General features: G+C 32.8%; 1 protein-coding gene across 4 annotated transcripts in view; it reads left to right on the top strand.

The window, feature by feature from the left end:
• LOC114328180 (sodium-coupled monocarboxylate transporter 1) overlaps positions 1-23,994 on the top strand; it is a 542,514-nt gene that overhangs the window by 300,635 nt on the left and 217,885 nt on the right. Inside the window, exon 1 of one of the 4 annotated variants that reach the window (XM_028276961.2) lies at positions 20,564-20,769. The exons of the other annotated variants lie outside the window; for them this stretch is intronic. The gene's annotated coding sequence lies outside the window, so the exon portion shown is untranslated. Of the gene's footprint in view, positions 1-20,563; positions 20,770-23,994 lie in introns of those variants that run through there. 4 annotated transcript variants of the gene reach the window in all.

Here is a 23,994-nt window from a genome sequence, read left to right as displayed (position 1 = left end):
CAAGAAATTTCTGTTGAGTGGTAGATACTGTCATAGATTGATCAAATAAAATATTAGAAGACGAAGATGTTGCTGAAGTTCTACGACGTTGTTCTGCAGCTTTAATATTTCTCGTAAAATCATTATAGCCATTAAATAAAGTTGTCTTTCATTATTATGTTCAAACCCTTCTGAGAAAAGAATAGGTAGGGTGATTAGATTAGCCGACGAACGTGTTTATTCCGACAAAACCCATCTTTACAAACTGAACTAAGGCGCATAAATAAAAAGAATTATTATAAGTTAATACTTTGCCATATCAATTTACTATTTTTGTTGGGATTAAGCCGTAAAATTCAAATAATTCTTATTATTTTCGCGTTACATTCACTTTGTAAAGATTTTTTTGTTGGCACTGTAATATAATACAGCTTATACATTGCATCCCTCGGTAGACCGCAAGCTGTATAGTAGAAACATTATCATATTTATAATCTTATATTATTATGTGTAATATAAGTTAAGTTGACCGATAGAATAATATGTTTACTTGTATTACAGCTTCAGTGATGTATACCTGGTGTACTAATATAATACATATATTATGACGATTAGAAGTCTTTGAACTCTTTGAATCGTTGTATCTCAAAAACAGTGGCTCTTAAGAAAAAAACTATTAAGATATTTTTTATAGATAATTATCTAACCTACATTTTTTGTTAGAACTAATTTTACGATAAAACTTAGCGTTTCGCTGAAAATCGCTAAAAACCATATTTGGTGACCTTTGACCCCGCGTAAAATTTTTAACAGGAGTCGCATTTATGAGGACTTTTTAGATTTCATTTATGATAGTATTTTGAACAATCCTGCCAATTTTCAGCTTGATGGTAATTATTGTAGCCTCACTCCTATTTTTGAGTCTAACTAGACCGGTTTATCCGGAAGGTGACCGTTTTGTTGTTCGTATAATGTTTTTCTTTCCTTGGCTAGCAGGTAGAGAGGAGGGGCGCCTGCTATCACCTGTAAGACCGTGGTAGACGTAGTCTAGTATGCGCTGACTACGTTCAACAGAGGTTTCCTCTGCGCCTTGTTTAGCAGGTCTCTATATTTCTTATAACGTAGAAGCTCGACCCAGACTGGAGCTCCGTAGAGAAGGGTGGGCTGTATAGTGTGGAGGTAAAGTTCTCCTTTTAGCACTACCTGGCCCTCCGATATTTGGTGTTATTCTTCAGAGGGCCCCGGTTTGTGCCTCCGCTTTCCCTACCACCCTCGTAAGGTCCTTGGTGAACCTCAGTCCGCGCTCGAGGTCTACGCCCAGATATTTGGCGCAAGAGGACTATGTGACTATGTTATTTCCAAAACGGAATAACAGATCTGGTCCGCCTCTGGGTGCCTTAAGAACCATCACCTCTGTTTTTGCGCTTGCAAGTTCAAGATCAGACTCATTCATCCAGGCGTTCACCCGCCCGAGACGTGAAAACCTGGAGAAGATCAGCGCAGGACCGGCAAGGTGGTAGGTACAGTTTGGAGAAGGCCAAGGCTCGATTTGGGCTATAGCGCCATTGGAAAGATATAACCGTTAGATGTATTTAAATTAAGGCTTGTTACGGCTGTTTCTTCAGTCTATTGTATTTATAATAAATATACAGGGTGAGGCAGATAAAGGGCCTATTAGAAATATCTCGAGAACTAAAGGTAAAAAAATCATGAAAATTGTTATACAGGGGTTTTGAGGTGTGAACTATTTAATGAAAATATTTTGGTATCTTTGCTACTTCCGGTTATACCGGAAGTTGATTGTAACTTCGTTTTTTTTTAGTGTAACACCCTGTATATTTTTACATTTTTGGATTCTCCTCGATTTCTTCTTTCTTTAAATATAAGGTTTTGTAATATTATATAGGGTAGGTTAAAAGATAATTACGTTTTCTTATTAATTTCGTAGCAACATTCACACCCTATAGGCTTGTAGTAGTTTGACATAATAAATTCTATTTATGTTCAAATGATTTTTAATATAGTCTTCTATTGTTAACAATTATTAGTATAGCTAAATTTTTCGTTTTAGTATACAGGGTTGGTCGAAACACGGAATGAGTATTTTCTGAGTTTTCTTAAATGGAACACCCTGTATTTTAGTATTGTAATGAAATGTTGTTTTATGGTACATTTTAATTACTTAAGCACTCCCTATATCTAACTGCTTTAATTTGTGAGTTATTGGTGATTCAAGCAAAACATTAATTGCAACACAAAATATGTGAAATTGTATTAGGTTGGACGTGAAAATATTCAATCACAAATATTTTTTTTGGAAATAAATACATATTATTCTAGACTGATACTTAAAATTGCCAATAATGGTTGAACTGTCAAAATACCATCGAAGTTAAGATTGTTGGTGCGATTAACAATTAAGCACAAATTAAAGCACTTAGGTATAGGGAATGCTTAAGAAATAAAAAAGTACCATGAAATATCATTTCATTACAATACTAAAATATAGGGCATTCCATTTAAGAAAACTCAGAAAATACTCATTCCGAGTTTAGATCCACCCTGTATACTACAATTAAAAATTTAGCTATACTAATAATTGCTAACAATAGTAGACTATATTGAAAATCATTTGAACATAAATAGAGTTTATTATGTCAAACTGCTACAATCCTACAGGGTGTGAATATTGCTACGAAATTAATAAGAAAACGTAAATATCTTTTAACTACCCTGTATAATGTTACAAAACATTATATTTTAAGAAAGAAGAAATCGAGGAGAATCCAAAAATGTCAAAATATACAGGGTGTCCCATTTAAAAAAACGAAGTTATAAGCAACTTCCGGTATAACCGGAAGTACCAAGTAGATGAAAATATTTTCATTAAATAGATCAGTCTTCAAAACCCCATTATTCCAATTTTCATCATTCAGTTGCCTTCAGTTCTCGAGATATTTCTAATAGGCCCTTTATCTGCCTCACCCTATATAAATATGTAAATTTACATATCGTGGGTTCAATACTATAATTAAGGAGGGGGTATGGTTTGAAATCAACAAATAAAGCACATTTTTGTGAATTTTTTTCGAAGCTATGGTACAATTATTTTATTTTTAAAATAAATAATCATATTAAGTATAATTCAAAGAATAATTAGAAAAAAATTAAATCCAAAATATTGAAAAATAAGCCATTGGTGACAAATTTTGACAGGCAGCTCACAAAAAAATGGATTTTGCGGTGGGCATCAGAACTCGACACTCGATCATACGAAACAAAAAATTCAAAAAGATTTAATTGGCTTATGAGTTTCACGAGGTCACAACGTCGAGTTTTTTTTATTTTTAATGATTTTTGAATTTTAGATATCACTCAGAAATCAAAAAAAATTAAATTTTTGGTAAAAATTTTGTGAAAATCAACAGATTTATTATTGTTGAACAAAAAATAAGCAAAAACAGAAAAATGTGTCGACGTTATTACCTCACGAAATGCATAAAGAAAATCTGTGCAAAATATCAGGTAGATCGGCCGAGTAGTTTTTCAGTTACAATGTCCACCGCATTTGAAAAAGCAGTTTTGAGAAAAATGCGTTTAAAGTTTTGACAACTGCATCTTCATCTTCTTATTTGTCTGCCAAATCGTAAAGTGATGCATATTGGAATAGGTTTTTTGAATCGAGGAGTAATCTACAAAAGAGAAGGCGAACAGCTGTTTAACGTTTCTCACTACGCTCAAGCGTGCTGGCGCGAAGTCTCGGCAAAGCGAGTCGAAGGTAGGGATATTCAACACCCTGTATCTCTGGTAATTTTACTCCGATTAGTTTGAAATTTTCAGAGAATATTCTTGAAAGTATGAACTTTTATTTGAAATAATAAAAAAAAATTAAATATTTTAAACCATACCCCCCCCCCCCTTAAGTATCTTAAAATTTTGAGGTTTTGAGATATGTATGTCAAAAGTTAGTTAATGTTGTAGTCTTCGTAATGCTTTTTCTTAATCATGGATCTTTGGATCCTGTTGACCGTCACTCAACATAGTTCTGCACTACTGCATTCAAACCATTCCCTCAAGTTTTTAAGCCAGAATATTCTTCGTCTTCCTAACAAATATTTTTTTACGTATTTCCTTTATCCACATTCTCGTCACACGACTTTTATTTTTTTATATATAACTTAAGTTTGAAGACACTTTTCGCGCAAATATTACAAGGACTGCTGGAAAATTTTAACATGGAATTAAGTTTTCAAAGAGGAATTAAAGAATTTTCTAAGTTTAAATGAGAAAGGTTGTAGCTCTCTTCAAAAGCCAAAACCTTTCTATTGGTATAAATGCTGCGATACTAAGTCTTCTCTATCCTTTTTTATGCTGTTGAATCTTCGACAATGAACAAAGATATGTGCCAAAGGATTGGAAGCATTAGATATGTGGCTCTATCGGAGAATATCTAAGATTCTTTAAACTGACTGAGTCACAAATGAGGTGGCCCTTGGAAGAATGAATAATAACCGAGAGGTTATGACTATCACCAAATCTCGAACGCTCACGTTATGCAAAAAGAATCTAGATTTATATTGTGAAAGCGAGGTCCAGGAAGAACAAAACGTAACAATTAATGAATACAACTTTGAAGTCGTCAAAAAATTTAAGTACCTGGGAGCGATCATAACATCTGAAAATAAATACGAAAAGTACGTGGCAGCCAGGATCATTGCAGGAAACAGGGCATATTACTCATTAATGACCCTACTTAAATCAAGAATACACTCAAGACCAGCAAAAATAAGAGTATATAAGACAATGATTCGTCCCACAATAACGTCTGGAAGCGAAACATGGACCCTGAACCAGCGGGAAACGACAAAATTACTGGTACTTGAAAGAAAGATACTGCGGACTATCTAGGGCCTTGCAGAGAAGAGACAACAGGAGAATGGAGAAGAAGACACAATGATGAACTCCAGACAACATATGGAGATGAAAACATACTACGCTACATTAAATCAAAACCGAATACGATGGGCGGGTCACGTGCTAAGATCGAGTGACGAATGACTTCTGAATGCCACATTCTAGGAAAGGTCCGATGGAAAAAGGTCAGTTGGTCGCCCAAGAAAGAGATGGAAGGACGCAGTAGCCAGCGATCTACGCAAAATGGGAGTACAGCAATGGGAAATAGCTGCTCAGGACCGACAACAATAGAGGGAAATAGTAAACGCGGCCAAGACTCACATAGAGTTGTAGAGCCAAATGATGATGATGATGATGAGGTCCAGGAAGAAGAAACACAGCCTGAGTAAAGAACCTCGAACTTCGTTAAATACATGTGTGCAGCTTTTCTATGCTGCTGCAGATAAGATAAAGATTGCCATGATGATCATCTACATTCTCACGAATAGGCACATCAAGAAGAACTTAAAAACTTACGACGTATAGACCAACTCCCATTTTATCTTTATTAATAAAAAGTAAAAATAAATTACAGACAATCTTTAATGTTTACAAAAAATAAATTGCACTGGAAATAACATATTTCGATTTATTTATATTCACGATAACCTCAACAAAATGTCGGTGCAACGTTATGGTAGGGGAGCCCAAGCGGGGACTTTTGCAGTTACTCGAGCGCGTTAGATTATCATATGGGAGAAATCTGGTACCCTGCAAATGTACCTCTACCATATATTGGCTCTTAACACAGGGAAGTTCGTTAAGGGGGCCCGAAAAAAAAACTACCCTTAAAAATACTCGAAATTGTCAGATTCAGATAAGGTAAGTTAAGTATATGCAAAAGAGTATATATTTAAAAAATCTGACGATTTGAGCGGGGCGTAAGGAAATGGGTGAGTCAAAAAGTTTGACAGAAAACAAGCGAATATTTCGCGAAAAGAATATACGATCGAAAAACTAAAAATATGTCTTCAATATTATTCAAAAATCTATCGAATGGTACTAAACATGATCCCCAGGGAGAGGGGTGGGGGGTAAATTTTAAATTTTAAATACAAACCCCGCGATATTTCGCAAAATGAACATCAGATCGAAAAACTGCAAAGTACACTTTCAAAATGTTTTTGAAAAATCTGTCGAATGGTACCAAACACGACCCCCCACGGAGGTGGGGTGGGGAGTTACTTTAAAATCTTAAATAGGACCCCAAAATTTTTATTACACATTTAAATTCTTTACGTAAAAATAAGCAACTTTTATTCGAGACATTTTTTCGAAATATGGATAGATGGCGCTATATCCGGAAAAAACGATTGTTGGAAATGGAAAATTAAATTAAAAAATGGAAAGTCACCACCAAAATGGAAAATTTTACTTAACTTTTTTTAGTTTTAGGACCTAATAATCACAACCCAATAGGTCCTCATAATGCTCGAGTGACATTTCGCTCCCCTACCATTATAATAATGAGTTTATTGGGAATGGCCACTAAAATTACATATTTTCATATTATAAAACTGTACATTGATTAATCTAGGTACATTAATTATGATATAGTCCATTAAACTTCCAATTAATAAATAAACATCCTTTATCATTAGCACAATGGAAAGTTTTTTTGTAAACAAACGTGAACTTTTAATATTTTAGGTATTTAATCTAATTTATTTACTTGTCTTATAATAATTCAAGCAACAAAAATGAATCACTGACGTTCATAATCACTCAAATAATGAATGGTTTCTCTTTGCTTATCAATGTATGTTAATTGCGCAATAGGATAAAATATTTGCACAATGTCGAACTTTTTGAGACTCCTTGTATTTAAATGCTATTACTATCGAACAAATAATTCTTTGAAAAATGTTTTCTTATCCTAAACAAAACATAAGTTTTATCACCATGTTACTGTTTTACTTTATCAAGAAATTGGACTACATACACTGCTCTAAAATAATTTTAATCGTTGCATTTAATAATCGGCCAAGTGATATTAGACAATCAAAAAATTGAACACATGGATTCGTACACTTACTTTGGAACAACAGTTAATTCAATTTGGGAACAAGCAAGGAGATTTTCACCTCTAACAGTCTCACCGTACATCTCAAACTCCAACTTCACACGCGCCAACTCGCAACTTTTAATGACAAACATTTTCAAATTAAAATGTACACCGCCCAATTCGTAACTTTACCACTACCTGAACCTGCCAACTCGAAACCTTCTACAGGTAAATTCGAAACCATGAGTTAAATCTAATACCTCTAATAAATCTAATAAGGTAGTTAGGTTAGAACGTAAGAAATAAATTTGAACCGTAACGGATTAAGCCAACACGGGGCCTATCGCAAATGTATACCTTTCATTAATGTATTTTGATAAATAAAGCTAAAATTATATTTTACTTCAACTCATTTTAAAGCTATTTCAATAAACTAATCGGTTCTTTTTTCAGTTTTTTGGTAAAATGTTGTAACTTATAGATGAAAATTCTAAAAATCGGCTATTTTTCATTTAAATTGTCAATAAATAAATAGATTGAGAAACAATTGGTCAGATTTACATAAATTTTGTTATTCTGTCCATATAGAAATTAAAACAATTGTTACATTACACTGAGTGTCATAAAAACCGTGTATTTTTACTTATTTCTTTGGGATATTTCACGTAATATCGAGATATAAGTTTTATTTTTAAATAAGTTATTAACGTTTAACTGACTTAATTTATAATTTTATAAGCAACAATTAAGTATATCAAGATTTATAAAACCTTGTTTAAATTGTTTTGCATGCTCTAAAATGCGGTTATCATAAATTTTGTTTGAAATGTTTTTATTCTTACTGGTAGACAAAAAATATCAAATTTGTGCATTTTTGACATCAAATAGTTGATAACCAACATAAGTGTTTGGTACTACTCAAAATATTTTTAAAAACTTGCCGTCGGTATAACAGGTTGCCTTGCAACGAGCAAAGATGCAGAACAGTACCCTAATGTTTTCCACTTTTTAGCACTTTTTTAAGTGAAATTTAAAATTATTTACCATCAATAACTTACACCCACGTTCACTCATTACGAAATCTGTTACAAGAATTTCAGCCATTTTCACAAAATTTATTTGGCTTTTCTCTAGAAACTCTTCAAAGAGACAATACATAAATGATGAATATTACACCACCTTCAAAGAGGGCAATTTATACAGGTACATACCTGGAATACCGCTATTAAATTATCAACATTACTTAAAAAATGAAAGTTACAAATTCACCGGTAGTTAGTGGGCACAGTATAAAGAGGGACAGTAAAACCTCTTCCATGTCGGCACTTTGATCTCAAGAAGTAATACCGGCAGTACGCAATTGGTAATTCATCAGTGGTGGATGCGGGTTTTCCCTGTTAAAACCCGTACGTTTCTATGCAACTAGCAATGCGAGAGTGGGGCAATAGCGACTGGGAACATTGCGCGGCCGCCATGCGCGACTAAAGATTTTACTTCCAATTTTTCGGAGATTGGTTCTACTGTCCCTCTTTATACTGTGTTGGTGGTTATCGAAAAATTATCTGCGCGCCAGAGTTGCCAGTTGGCCTGTAATTAGAATGAGGGATTAAAATAGTTACGAATTTACCGGGACCCACTCGTGGCTCCAAAACTTGCGACAATGGTTCGGATTGTCATCTGCCGAACTATACAGATCTGTCATAAGCAAAGTCAGAATAGCCATGTTAATTGCCAACGTTTGGAATGGAGAGGAATTTATTAATCACCTAAAAATTTGAGATTGTTGGTCAATATCAATTTTTTAAATTCGCCTCTAAGATGATTGTATCCTGGCATGGTGTGGTTTCCTTACCGCGTGTTTTTTGGAGTAAGTAGATGTCGATCTAAAAAGAGATATAATTAGAATATTGTAGCACTTTTTACCGTCCCTATTCATTATTTCATTTATTCACCATGTATTCCACGCAAAGAGCGCTAATTATAATATCTGGGCCATGTTATAAGGAATGAACAGTATGGTTTATTGCAGCTCATTCTTCACGGCAAAGTATTCGGAAAGAGAGGATCAGGGAGAAGAATATATTGGCTTCAAAACCCGAGAAAGTGGTTCAATACATCTAAAACCGGACTATTCCGAATAACAGTAAGCAAATTAAGGATAGCCATGCTGATCGCCAACATCCGAAAGGGATAAGTACCGTAAGAATAAGAAGAAAATGTACTTCAGCACTTTCATCGTGTAATTCGAGAACACATTTAAGCCACAGATTTTATCTGAGAAAAATTTTTATTGGATAAAAAAATTCGTTAAGATACAATCGTTTCACCATTAGAAATTCTGATATTTGTTTTTTCGAACAACGTTACGGAGATTATTGATTGAAAGCTTGCCTTTGGAGCGGTTGCGATTGCGTCACTGCAAAAGATTGCAGGCGAAAAAAACAGTCACTCAGAGGGTAGCTGGTAGCTTCGCCAGTGGTGAGACCATCTTGAGATGCTTGTGGCAGGGAAAAATTAGGCAATCCACTAAGATCATGAATATTTAATTAGTACATTCATTTTGAAAGCAAAAGACTGGATGGCCAATGAAATCCTTCAGCTGATAGAAGAGAGCAGCCTACAAAAATATAACAAAGATGAATATAATAGAATCAACAAAATAATTAAAGGAAAAACCAAAGAATCCAAAGAAAAGTGGGTAAATGAACAGTGCAAGGACATATATGTAGAAACACTTGAAACAAAACACAATTTGTTATAATCTACTATTGTGTATCATTTTGTCAATCAAAGATAGAATAAAAATTTTATTTTTTTTTTTATAACGCGGGCACATAAATTTGATACACGCTGTATATTGATTTGTAACTATTTTTTATAAGTTAGTTTTTAAGCAGTGGCTTATCCTTAATGAGTTTTTCCCTAATGAATTAAAGACATTAGTAAATAAAATGATGTGAATAGACAATTTGTTTCGGGATTATAATTTTAAAACGGTTGCTTTGTTACGGGCTAGGCCAAAAGCCACAGGTAATTATTATATTTATAAAAGTAAGGTAAAGAAAGTTGGAATTTTAAGCCTTTTTGTTTAAGCCCCAAGTAAATTTGTAGAATTCCCGAAAAGTAATTATCATGAGTAGAAGTATTTGTTTGGAAGGATGCATGGGTTTTTCGAATTGGGGAGAGAAATGTTTCTGATTGGCTTAGCAATTTGGAATGGGGACGAGAGAAGGTTGAATGTTCAGATAGTTTGGAAAAGGAGATTATTATGTGACCGGCATCGGAGAAGAGCAGTCAAAGTTTTCGTGAACAGTTCAGAAGCAAGTACCAGCGGTTCTTAGATAGTGAAGAGTGTAGCTGAAAAGTGGAACGACAGACACATCAAATTGAGAAGAAATACCTCTTTGATTCTGTAAAGTCCAAGGGAGAGAATATTATTGTGAGAAAGAGAGGGGAGAATTTTGGAGTTTTTTTAACGAGTACTGATTAAAAGAGGCCTGGCTCGTGTTTTGGAGAATTAGCTGCTGGTATGCTGCTGGATTGATGCTGAGAACGGAGAGGGCTTTGATGGGTAGCCTTAACATAATCAACAACAAAGAGCTGTTTGGGTCAAGAGGAGACATCATTGTATGTGAATCAAAAGGTCAGTCAATAATTTATGTGATAGATTTTCTTTATGTTCAGAAGTTAATATTTTTTTGAGTAAAAGCATATGAGCTAAGATTCCAATATTTCAAAGATTTAAATAGGAAGTATAAGTAGTTTTGCGAATACCTAAATTTGTTTGTTTAGTTTGTTTTATCAATGTTATCAAGAACAAACCGATAAATATTTGTTGAATTAAAATTAATTTTTCTACAACCGTGTTAAAAGTGCAATTTTTAGCACTCCATACGAGCGTTAAAAATGCTAATTTAAGGCACTAGTGCTTTAAAATATTTTTAAGGCACTGCAGTTCGTATTGACCGTATAGACAATTTTGATGTAATGTCAAAAAAATATAAAAATGGAATGTCAGTCAAGTTCAAGTAAAAGTTTTTGTAGATATTGTCATGTAATTACGTTTGTAGAAAAAATATTGTATGATATGCGTGTTAAAAAGTACATTTTGAAGGCACTCATGTGAATTGCAGAACTCGATATCGCTCATTCTGCAAACTTTCAAAGGCGTGCCTTAAACGTGTACTTTTAACACTTATATCATAAATAACTATTATGTGGTAAGAGTTTCATTGGGACAGTTATGCCCACAGGATTTAATTGATAAATTTTCAGAGTATTGCTTTTGATAATAAAAGATATTTGTATGTGCTTATTTATGGTATTTCTATTTATTTCATTTTCCTATTTTATCCTGATAAGGATCAACTAAGAGATAATGAAACCACGAGAAAGGATAAGTATAACCTAAGATAATTTAGTTATTTTTTTTTTGTATGATAAAAAGGCACCCTGAGATTTTTCCTAATTTTTATGTATGATTTGCGACAATTGACTAATTAATTAAATAAATACTAATTATTATAAAAGTAAGAGAAAGCAGATCATAACACTACATAAGAAGATCGAAGAGATAACACATACATATAAACACAAAACACCCGCAAACTTATCGTCGAGAACGACAGACTGATATTAGATAAACAGGAAGAAGGGCAAATATGGAAAACCTACATATTGGAATGTTTCGTGAATGATCGAGTTCCAGTAGAAGTCAGATGGCTGTATAATATTATGCTCCCCTTTGGGTCGTGAAATTATGTCAAAGTGTCACAAGCGCAAAACAAATCGATAATTTTTAAGAGCTCGACAGTAATTCGGTAAAATTATCTCATTAATAAAACTGTCTTAGGGCATCTGACGTAAAATACTTGACGATGGGAAATTATCAAAAATTATCGGGTATAATATCACAAGAGAGTGAGAATAAATTGACAATAATGCGACAGTTTTTCGAAAATTTGTTGCGGGCTCTCGTGTCTATTGCCCAATGACAAAAAATTTGATTTGAGAAAAAATGAAGCATTATTTTCTTACTTATTCTTATTGTCGTGTGATATTCGTAAGATTATTTTTTAATACTTACGTATAAAATTCAAGCCTTAAATAAAAACAGTCAGTGACATTTATCCCAATTAATGTGACAAACATTTTTTTTTAACTTTTCAAAGTGAAAAGGACAGTTTAGCAAATATTTAGATGAAGATATTAATAAAATATTAGTTAATTTATTTATAAATACAGTTTTGTTCATGAAATAATCTTACCGAAGTAAATCGAGCACTTATATTTGTCTACTTGTGTTCTCCTCGTGACAATTTGACATTACATAGATGCAGAACTAAAAGTATATTATGGATATTTTCTTAAATGTGACAGTTGTCAAAACTAGGAAACTGGTTGCAATTAAACAGAAACAATCTACTTAAAAAATTCTCAGTAATAATTGCACAAAAGCTCTAAAATTCTATATTCATTTTAGAGTTCGAGTGCAATTTGTTGCGATTATTTCATGAATAAAACTGTTCAAAACAAAAATTTAATTGTAATTTATTTATGTAATTACAAATTAGTACTGTTAAACACACAGTTGTTATAAAATATTTTACGGTAGAAAGTCATTACTTTTATAACTTTTAAAACATTAATTGTCGTTAATGTCACTGAATGTATTTTTTCGTAGCAACGAAGGGCTTCTGACGTAATATATTTAACGACGGGAGATTATCAAAAATTATCGATTTAATTCAGATTTCTGTAGATTTCTATTGGTCAGAATCTCCTATGAATGAAATAATCACTGTAATTTTCTACAGTAGAAAATTATTAGTAGTAATTGCACAAGAGCTCTAAAATTCTATATTAATTTTAGAGATCGAGTGCAATTTGTTGCGATTATTTCATGAATAAAACTGTTCAAAACCAAAATGTTATTGTAATTTATTTATGTAAGTACAAATTAGTACAATTAAACACACAGTTGTTATACATATTTGACGGTTGAAAGTCATCACTTTTATAATTTTTAAAACATTAATTGTCATTAATGTCACTGGATGTATTTTTTCATAGCAACGAAGGGCATCTGACGTAATATATTTGACGACGGGAAATTATCAAAAATTATCGGGTATAATATCACAAGAGAGTGAGAATAAATTGAAAATAATGTGACAGTTTTTCGAAAATTTGTTGTCTGGCAATAGACACGAGAGCTCGCAGGGCTCGAGTGGCCCACATATATCGAATATCCCCATAATTCGATATAGGGACAAATTTCAAGCAAAATTTGTTATATAAAGTTGTTAAAATAAATCAAAACTTTTTGAGTTATTAAAGATCAAAGATTTTAATTTTTCTTGGAAAAAATCCATATTTTTAACCAATTTTTTATCAATAACTCAAAAAGTATAAATTTTTACAAAACAGTTATTATTATCAAAATTGAAGCTAATGAAAAATGAAATAAACCCCTTACTACAAAAACCTTGTAATGTTAACTAAAAGTGAGTTATAGGTAATTGACTGTATATTTTTTTCGGCGAGTAAGAAACTCCTAAGTATTCAAGCTGAAATAACGGGAAATTTATGCATTTTATAACATAAACTTATTAAACATTTGTCAAAGTACTTAAAACTATCTATTAAATGAGCCCCCGAACATGTTGATAACGTTAAAATTTATGCTCCAAAATTTTTTCAAAATTTATCTTTTAAAAAATTTTCCAAAATATGTTATTGTTTTTTTTTAATAACTCAGTTTTTGTTTACGGTATCAGGTTTATCTAAAAACTTTTTGAAACCTAATTTTAAGTTCTATTTAAGCACGTTCAACCTAATCTTTTAAACCCCTTATTTTTTTAAAATAAAGGGTTAAATTACCTCGGTTGCATGGTTCCCACAGCAAAATTTAAGATTTAAACGTTTCTATCTCGGTTATTTTTTAGCCTATAGAAATAGTGAAACAGACAAAATATTTGGCACGGAAGAAACTAAAATTTGGTTATATATAATTTTTTGCGTATATTGAGTATTTTTGGAGTTATTATCAAAAGAATATGAGAAGTACAATAATTTTTAAAATTATTATTTTTTTAAATTATATCTTTTTTTGAAAAATATGCATTCTAAACCGATCAAAATTATCGAACACATTACTTATGCTAATATAAAGAAGTTCTTGTAAGGATTACTATAAATTTTAATTTTTGTGGGAAAGGCGTATGTTTTATTTTTTACTTTTTCCTAAAAAATTCGAAACGGTTCTTTTATTTTCATTATAACTTGCTTAATTTTGACGCTATTGCCTTGTTCTGAAGCTCATTTGATAGGTATTCCGAAGTACTTTGGCAAATGTTAAGCAGGAATGTTTTATACATTGCATCGTTTTCCCGTTATTTAAGCTTGAATAAGTACTTAGTACTAATAAGTACTTAGATTTGAGTACTCGTCAAAAAAAATACACATTCAATTGCCAATAACTCACTTTGAACTAACATTAGTTTAGTTCTTTATGTAAGGAATCTATTCAGTTTTTTATTATTTTCAATTTCAGTAATAATAACTTTTTTGTAAAAACTTATAGTTTTTGATTTATACGTGAAAAACCGATTTAAAGCATTTTTTAAGGAAAAATAAAATCTTTGGTCTTTAATAACTCAAAAAGTGTTGATTTATTCTAATAACTTTATATAACAAATTTATTTATAATGTGTCCCTCTATCGACTTATGGTATTATTTTTAATAAAATAATTTTCACCCCCGAGAAAGGGTGGCATCCACCCTAAGGGTAAAAGCGCAAGTTGGCATCATGTCACCTTTGTTCCTTGAGGTATCGTCTAATTACTCACCAATTTTCATGAAAATCTATGGAGATTCAACGAAATCGGAGGTGAAAATCTTCAGTGACTGCACTATATTGTACAGAAATAAATACGTGATCATATATCAGTATATCTGATTGGACAGAATTAAACACGTGATCAAATATCTTACTATACGATTGGAAGTTAAAATCATCAAAAAATAATCAGTTTAATTTTTATTTCTGTAGCTTTCTATTGATCAGAATCTCCTACGAATGAAATAATCAGTAGTAATTGCACAAGAGCTTTAAAATTATATATTAATTTTAGAGATCGAGTGCAATTTGTTGCGATTATTTCATGAATAAAACTGTTCAAAACCAAAATTTTATTGTAATTTATTTATGAAGTACAAATTAGTACAATTAAACACACAGTTGTTATTAATATGTATTTGACGGTTGAAAGTCAAATGTTTTATAATTTTTAAAACATTTGTCATTAATGTCACTGAATGTATTTTTTCGTAGCAACGAAGGGCATCTGACGTAATATACTTAACGACGGACAATTATCAAAAATTATCGATTTAATTTAGATTTCTGTAGCTTTCTATTGGTCAGAATCTCCTATGAATGAAATAATCGCTGTAATTTTTATTTCTGTAGCTTTCTATTGAAATATTCAGAATCTCTATGAATGAAATAATCGAAAAAAATGACCGCTGTAATTTTTATTTTTGTAGCTTTCTATTGGCCAGAATCTCTATGAATAAAATAATCTGATGAAATATTTTGAATTTATACTATTTAATACTAAAAATAATCTATATAAAATCTTTAGCATTAAAGATTGGAAAGATTGGAATATAGTATATCGCTTTTATCCTAAATCCTTACAGTGTTAAGGCACGTTAGTAATTCTGTAGCAATGAATGTACGGACAGGTATCTAATTGGCAGATATACAGTTGAATTTGTCGTCAAAGTCAAACCATTGTTGTATTTGCAAAGTATTCATTGCCGACCTACCTCTGCATGTTTGGCTTTTCGGAAGTGTATCCATTACCATATTCGCCTATTAGTCAGTACGTCTATTACATTTGATTATTGATGAAAATGGGAACAAGCTATAGGGATAATTTACAAAGCTGATAGTTGATACGATTTGACGCCTTGCTCTATGTACTACGGCTTTCGTTATTTGCGAATGGTCATTGCAGAGCTATTTGCATATTCACTGTATAACGTGTCTTGTTCACTTAACTGAAACGTAATCGTTGGAAATGGTAACTTGAAATTATTACTATTACTAAACGATTAGAACAAAAATTTGTTGGAGTTTGGACTGATCTTGTAGTTTAATCGAACATTTTTATACACAAAACAATTAATTATATTTATGCTTCATCCATAAGGTTAAGAAGCGTCATCAAATAAAAATTCATTACTAACATATCTATTAAGAGAATATTTATTTCAAACGGAATTTTTAGCGACTGACCGGTAGCTGATTGGTAGGACAATTTTGGGATAAACGAAAAAATAGTGGGCAATTTTGTGTAATATATCAAGGCATTTAGCACAAAATAAATCGATTTTTAAATGCAGCACCTACAGACTTACAACTTTTTGCATTGTATTCAGGATGTTGCCAGGAAAAAAGGTTGCTATAAAAAAGGGTGGTATAGTTGCATTTTAAAGTGCATAAAATGCATCCAAAAGTTTATAAACATCTCAACACAAGTGTATTAAGGCACAGATTTTGATAGATACTCCTGGGTTTTTGGGGTTGCTGAAGACGAATACGCCATCAGAATCGACCCCCAGTACACATGTTACCCAAAAACTTTTCAAACTCCAGAAAATAAAGTGCCCTAGCGGTGACTTTGACCACCAGGTGGTCCGGGCTCTAATGGCGTAGTCGTATTCAGAGACCCTAAAAACCACCTATTTATCTATTTGCATGCATTCAGTGTAGAAAACCTTCGAAACTACAGAAGACGACGTGCCTTAGGAGTGGGCACCAGGTGCTGCGGGGGTCAGTTCTGATTGCATATTCGTATTCAGTAACCCCAAAAACACTCGTGTGATCTGTTTGCATCAATTTATTGCCAAAACTCTCGAAACACCAAAAGATGACGTGACCCTAGACACCAGGTGCTCCGGCTATCAACTCTAATGGCGTATTCGATATTCGTTTGCAACAACCCTAAAAACCGCCCGAGTAATCTTTCGGCATCAATTTAATGCCAAAATCCCTCGAAACTCCAGAAGATGACGTACTTTAGGAGTGACACTGAGCACCAGGTGCTCCGAGGGGAACCAGAAAGGCTAAAGAAAATAATAACGAAATAAATATAGATACAGTAGAAAAACTGAAGAGGTGAAAAGAATAAATTCGACAATTTTTGACGACGATAGATCTTATATTCCACAACCCATAGATGATCGAATAAATGAAATGAGTCCAGAAATAACCAAATATGAAGTTATTCGTGCAGTAAAAAACAAACACTCATAAACATGAAAATAATTTTTACAAGTTCAGACCTTAGTCTTGAGCTTGTAGTACACAAGGTGTTAACACTCCGCCAAGGTGAACGAAGGCCGCATTGCTCAGAATTGAAAAATATGTGGGGGCGGTTCTTTGTATCTTTCTTACTAGTTCAGAAACAGAAATAAGATTAGGGAAACGGAATATTTGGAGATAATAGCTACAAGGGCTAAACTAGAAATGTTGGACACAGAAAAAGAAGAAAACAAATTATAAAAAACTTGCCAAAAAGGGCGCCACTTTGTCTTTTCTTAGAGAGACAAAGAGAACTCATTAATAGTACAGTCATTCACGGTTTTTGCTGTAAATTTTAAATAACCGCTTGGACTGACATGAAATTTGGCATACGCATAGCTAAAATGTCAAAGAAAAAAGTGATATGGTGCCGATGTGTGCTTTTGCCCTGGGGGTGAGTTTCACCCCATCTCGGGGGTAAGAAGATATATGTCCAAGATAAGTCCCGAAATGGATAAACTGACTAATTTTAAGCAACTTTTGTTCTATAAAGTTTTTTTCACCACATCAATACTTTTCGAGTTATTTGCAAGTGAATATGTTAATTTTTCAACAAAATAACCACGTTTTTAGACGGTTTTTCCCAAATAACTCAAAACGTAAGCAATTTGTCGAAAAAAATATTCTTAGCAAGACTATAGCCTATAAAAAAGTAAAGAAAAACGGTATATATATATTAAGTCTCTATACCTAGCAAAAGCAGAGTTATAGCTAATGAAAAATAGGTTCACATTCGAAAAATTCCAAATAGAATAATTCAATGTGAAATATCCAAATAATAAAGCATTCTTGGGAAAAACAACGTTTTTTAAAGTGTTTAAAACAAGCTTTATTTCTGTTTTTATAAAAAAAATTCTAGCATCAAATGTAAGCAAGCTACGCTCAAAATAATGTTGGTCCCTTTTGTTTTGGCAAAAAAAAATCAGGAGGATCACCCCCCAATTAGAAACTTAAATGAAATTAATCGTTACCGCTTCACAAGTTATTTTACTTATGTTGTGTTTATATAGTCTGTGAGTTTCATCGATTCAAAGTGCTTATTAAAAAAAAATTGGTTTTAAAGTCAAATTTTAAAAAAATTTAATTTAATTTAAGAAATTTGCAGTTACTTGAGCGCTATAAAAACCTATTGGGTTGTGAAGAGTAGGTCCTAAAACCAAAAAAAGTTAAGTTTTCCATAAAGTGGGGGACTTTCTATTTTTTAATTTAATTTTCCTTATCCAACAATCGTTTTTTCCGATTATAGCGCCATCTATCCATAAATAGAAAAAATGTCTCGAATAAAAGTTTTTTATTTTTACGTAAAGAATCCAAATCTGCAATAAAAATTGGAGGCTCCTATTTATTATTATAAAGTAACCCCCATCCCACCTTCGTGGGAGGGTCGTGTTTGGTGCCATTCGATAATTTATTTAAAAATATTGGATACGCGTAATTTGCAGTTTTTCGGTCTGATGTTCATTTCGCAAAATATCACGGGGTTCGTATTTAAAATATTAAATTTACCCCCCACCCCTCTCCGTGGGGAGGTCGTGTTTGCTATCGTTCAATAGATTTCGAAAAATATTGAATACGTACCCCCGTTTTTTTTTCGGACCCCCCTTAACGAACTTCCCTGTATTAAGAGCCAATATATGGTAGAGGTACATTTACAGGGTATACGGTTTCTCCCCATGTGATAATCTAATGCGCTCTGCAACTGCAAAAATCCCCGCTTGGGCTCCCCTACCATAACAATATTTATAATTATTTAAAACAAATTTTCAGTTGGGCATCTTCCAGATTTTACAAACAGATATGTGTTCAAATATTACAAACAAAAAAACAACGGTGATACATAAAAAAATTACTGGGATATACCAAAAAAAAATTACTACACCAACCTGAATACTCACTGTTGTACAGTTAAAAAAAACAGCATATGACGACAATTTCAACTTAGTTATTCATTGTTTTTAGCAAAACTCCACAATCCACAAAAACACTAATTATTCTGCATACTAGAACTGTATCTTGAAGAAGAACTTGTTAATCGACTGCTTTACTATTTAAACTATACTACTAACTACTGCCAAAGATGTACTGTATAGCCAAAGGTATATTCAACTCAGGTGATTTACTCAGAATCATATTGGAAGGTAAAGTACAGGGCAAAATATCAGTAGGCAGACGCCATAGCTCGTGGATGAAATACTCCACGAGATGGTTTGACCGCTCATCTGCACAAGACTTTCGTGCATCAGTGTCCAAAGCTACAATTGCCATTTGAATGACCAAACTTCAAAAGGAGAGGGCGCAATAAGATGCCGAAAAAAATAAGTAGCTTGTATAAGAGAGAAGAAAAAATTTCAAATCTTCTTTTTCTTCTTCCTTCTTGTGTGTAGGATTTAAAGCCTGTTTCTTCTTTAATATTAGCCTCCTAAATTGTTTAAGTTATTGCATCATCTTTTTCTTGGTCTGTCAATACTTCTTCGTCCATTTGGTGACTTATCTTGTGCTATTCGTACTATCTTATCCTCTGCCATTCTACTAATGTGTTCGTTCCATTCCTGTTTCCGTTTTATCACCCATCCATTTATGTCTTCTATATTATATTATGATCTTATGTTTTCGCTTCTCTCCCTATCCAACAGACTTTTCCCTGATATTCGTCGGAGTATTTTCATCTCTGTTGTTTCTAGTAGTCGTCTCGTTTTAGATGTGTCAGGTCTTATCTCCACCGTGTATGTTAATATAGGTCTAATTGCTGCTTTATAGATTCTTGCTTTTGTGACTTGTCTTAGGTGTTTGTTCTTCCACATTGTGTCATTAAGATATCCCGCCTCTTTACTTGCTTTTAAGCTTTGTTGTCGTACTTCCTCTTCAACACCTCCGTAACTGGTTATAATATCTATTCCCAGATATCTAAAGCTTGCTTTATTATTTTCCCATCAATTTCGATTTTACATCGTAGTGGGTATTTAGATGTTGCCATACATTTGGTTTTTTCTGCTGATATTATCATATTGTATAATAAAATATATTATAAAATTTTCAAATGAATCTTTAAAATATAAAAGGAATTTAGAAAACGAAATATTAACTAATTCGGTTTTAAAATTTTTCTAAACATCAAAATAACAATGAATCATGTATTAAATCTCGGTTTGGTATATTTTTGATTGGAATTTTTGAGCAGTGTATAATAATGGATGTACTGCTGGTAAGCTGTCAGATAAATCCCAATTTAATGAGTTCTTGATATGCCGATTTAATGTGTTATGTTTGCTCGAAGCTTATCAACATAACTTTTAATAATATTACACCAATTTAAATATTTGCTCGTTTGATTAAAATCATTTAAATACACTTCTACCGAAGAAAATGGCGTTCATTTGTGTTGTTTTTATCAAGTGATTGGTCACTCAACTTGCACTATAACCTACCTGTTAGTGTTTACCTGGACAAGGTACCAAGGTAATAAGATAAGATCTGTTATTGTTTTGTTGTTTTGGTGTTTATGTTGTTCCTGTCGAGATTTGATTTATTGGACTAGGTACTAGTTTGTTTGTTTAGCCGAAAAATAGTTTCGAAAAAACAATAATGTATTTTAGATAATTTCAGTAGTGGTGTTTGTTATTATACGGAAACCTTTTTACTTGTGGGTTTTAAATTATTTGCAGTAAAATTCCACCAGGAAATATTTATAAAATAATCAAGAGATTTTTAGTAATATTTTTCCATAGAAATTAAATATTATCTTCATGTTTGAACTAAATACCTTCACGTTTGGAGGACCCTATAGTTTTCTAACTTTGTTTCTGTTGATCAACCCAGTTGGAACAAGCAGATTAATATATTATAATAAATATAATATAATTGTGTCACCGGAAAGTGTAAAAGGTAACGCGGAGCTTTGAAGTACCTATAGTTTTCTACCTTCGTTTGTGAAATAGATATTAAATATCTCCATGTTTGAATTAAAACACTTCTTGTATGGTAAGTAAAAAGTAACAAAAATATTCTGTATTATGTATCTAGGAGGGTCCTACGGCCTCTGCCGCATCCCGCATTTCAACCCCTAACTTTTTTGGTTGGTCCATGCCTCCTAATTTATGGCTCTATCTCTCATTATTCCTCTGACTCCTTTTCTCCATTATAATACTGGTTGGTCTTCCTCTCCTTCTTCTATTCCATGTCCAAAACGGGGGCATACAATTAACAAATGATTAACAGTAACTTGTACATTTTACATATTTCACATACAGGTGGATCGCTTTTAGACAATAAATATGAATGAGTAAGCCTCGTGTGTCCACTTTTCAATCGAGTTATCACCAGCTGTTCTCTTCTGTTACGAGTTGAGAGTTCCCAGGCTATAATGCCATTTTTAATTAGTCTCAGTGAGGTTTGAGACGATTGCCATTCGTTTTTCCACTTGCACAAAACACGATTCTTAATGTAAGTTTTTATATCACTCGCGGTATTTCGACACTCATATTTTTCTATATCGGCACATACGGCAATTTCACTCGCGCACTGGTCAGCTTTTTCGTTGCCTGCAATGCCAATATAGGATGGTGTCCATATAAATCTGACTCGTCTAGCGTTTTCTTGAGCCTGCAGCAGTTCGAATTGTATGTGTTTCTCAATAGGGCCTTTGGGATAGATCCGTTTAAGGGCTTGAAGAGCGCTTAGTGAGTCACTTAAGATAACTGAAATAGAAATGTCATTAGAATTTATATACATGATAGCTTTGAGCACTGCATAGAGCTCAGCAGAGAAAATCGAGAAGTAGGATAGGAGACGAAATTGATATGTATTGCTTGGGGTAACGAAGGCAGCATCCTACTCCTCTCTGACACTTTGATGCGTCTGTAAAGATTTTGTAATAATACTCGTAATTCTCTTTGAGAACTAAATCTAGATGGTGCTGGATCTCTACATGACTATTAGTATGTTTTTCAAATTGGGTTAGCCCAATATTTATATTAAGAATATTAAGTAACCAAGGTGAAGGGTTTTTAATATTGATTGGAAGAATATCTGGGAATTCGACGTCGAGACATCTCAGGCAACACCGTACTCGCTAATAGTAAGGTTTGTGTTTAGTACTGTTGGTAAAGAGATTTATATATTTATTAGTGAATGTGTTACTAAAAAGAGGTTTGTTTACATTTGACGCTATTGACGTTGCATGTGACAGAGTAAAGAAAATTCGTCGATGATATAAGGAAGGCCCCCTTTCACTATATAAACTTGCTACAGGTGATGTTCGGAATGCTCCAAGAGATAGCCTAAGTGCTGTGTTGTGTATAGAGTCTAGCTGGAAAACAAAATGTTGCTCTATTAGAAACATAAGTTTTAATTTTTTTTGTTAGACAACATCCATCAAGTAACGGTCGAATCTATCAATTATATATTTTGATTTCCTAATATACTATGTACTTAACTTTTTCCTTCGTAGATCTAGTTCTAGACTCTAGTTTTTCTTTCCCAAACCTATAGACTATTGATTATGTCCAAAAAAGGGAGCTAAAAGGAACTACAACGTTAACGTGGTTTTATTACTTCATATTTTCAATGCACCCCTAAATATGAAAAAACTGCGGAGTGCTAACGGAATTCATTTAAAGCGACGCATTTTTGGGGTATTAAACAGGAACTAGTGTGAATTCTATGTACCTATCAAAGTGTTACTTTCTAAAGTTAGAAATATTTTTTTTGTCATATATTCAAATAACGAAGCAAAACAACACGAAAAAACGCAATTTTTCTTTTTGCCTTATAATTTTTTTCTATAAATACGGATATAGGTCTACGCATAAAAAACTTCTATGCTTCTTCCTTAGGGCTTGTCCATATAAGAGCGGTTTGCCAACGTCGACGCCGCGATACCAGTTTAAACGCTGGTAAACTGGCGGTTTCATATGTACGATGTTGAGCGGTTGCATTTGTTTCTATGTTAACTTGAACCGCGGTTGGGTTTTTTAGGTAAACCGCGACGTCAACGTTGGCAAACCGCCCTTTGTACGAGGCCTTTAACTGATGTTTAGTAGAAGTCTGTAGGATTCACAATTTCCGAGATACAATTTTTTTAAGACTGCTTCCCATTTAGCATTTTCCATAAAAAATTCAAACAAATTAACAATTATTTAATAGTTATATAAATAATTTTTCCTGGGCTCATTTATTCAAGTTAATTATTCAGTTGGGAAGTACTTTACTAAGGTATAAAAATATATATAGTGACCTTGCATCATTTTCTATTTCGACCAATTTGTGAACAAAATCTGTATCATTAGTAAGCAATTACATGTGGTCCTTTTACTCGTTAAAAATGAGTGATTGTGTAACTGGCATAATCAATAATCGTTGTTTATGTTTTTCCGAATGTTGTTTACACCGTTTTTATATCGATAATTGGAACGTTTTTACTCATAAAAAATCATTTGGTGATTTCAAACGTTCAGAAAATGGGCTCTGCTACGTGAGATTTTACATTTTTCTTTTTAATGTCTTTATTATCGTGAAGTTACTAATAAGAGTAAAACACATATAGACAAGGCGAAAACGGCGGATTCGTTGGAAAAAATATTCCCATGAGATCTTTTTGCATAATCACATTTGTAATACACCCCAGAATAAGGTTCAAGATGTCGCCCACTCGAGAAGTAGTTCAAATTTTTATTAACATTTTTT

This window comes from Diabrotica virgifera, chromosome 6, assembly GCF_917563875.1.
Source record: "Diabrotica virgifera virgifera chromosome 6, PGI_DIABVI_V3a".
Taxonomy (NCBI): domain Eukaryota; kingdom Metazoa; phylum Arthropoda; class Insecta; order Coleoptera; family Chrysomelidae; genus Diabrotica; species Diabrotica virgifera.
The sequence above is the reverse complement of the archived record's forward strand: the minus strand, read 5'-3'. Positions and strand labels throughout refer to the sequence as shown.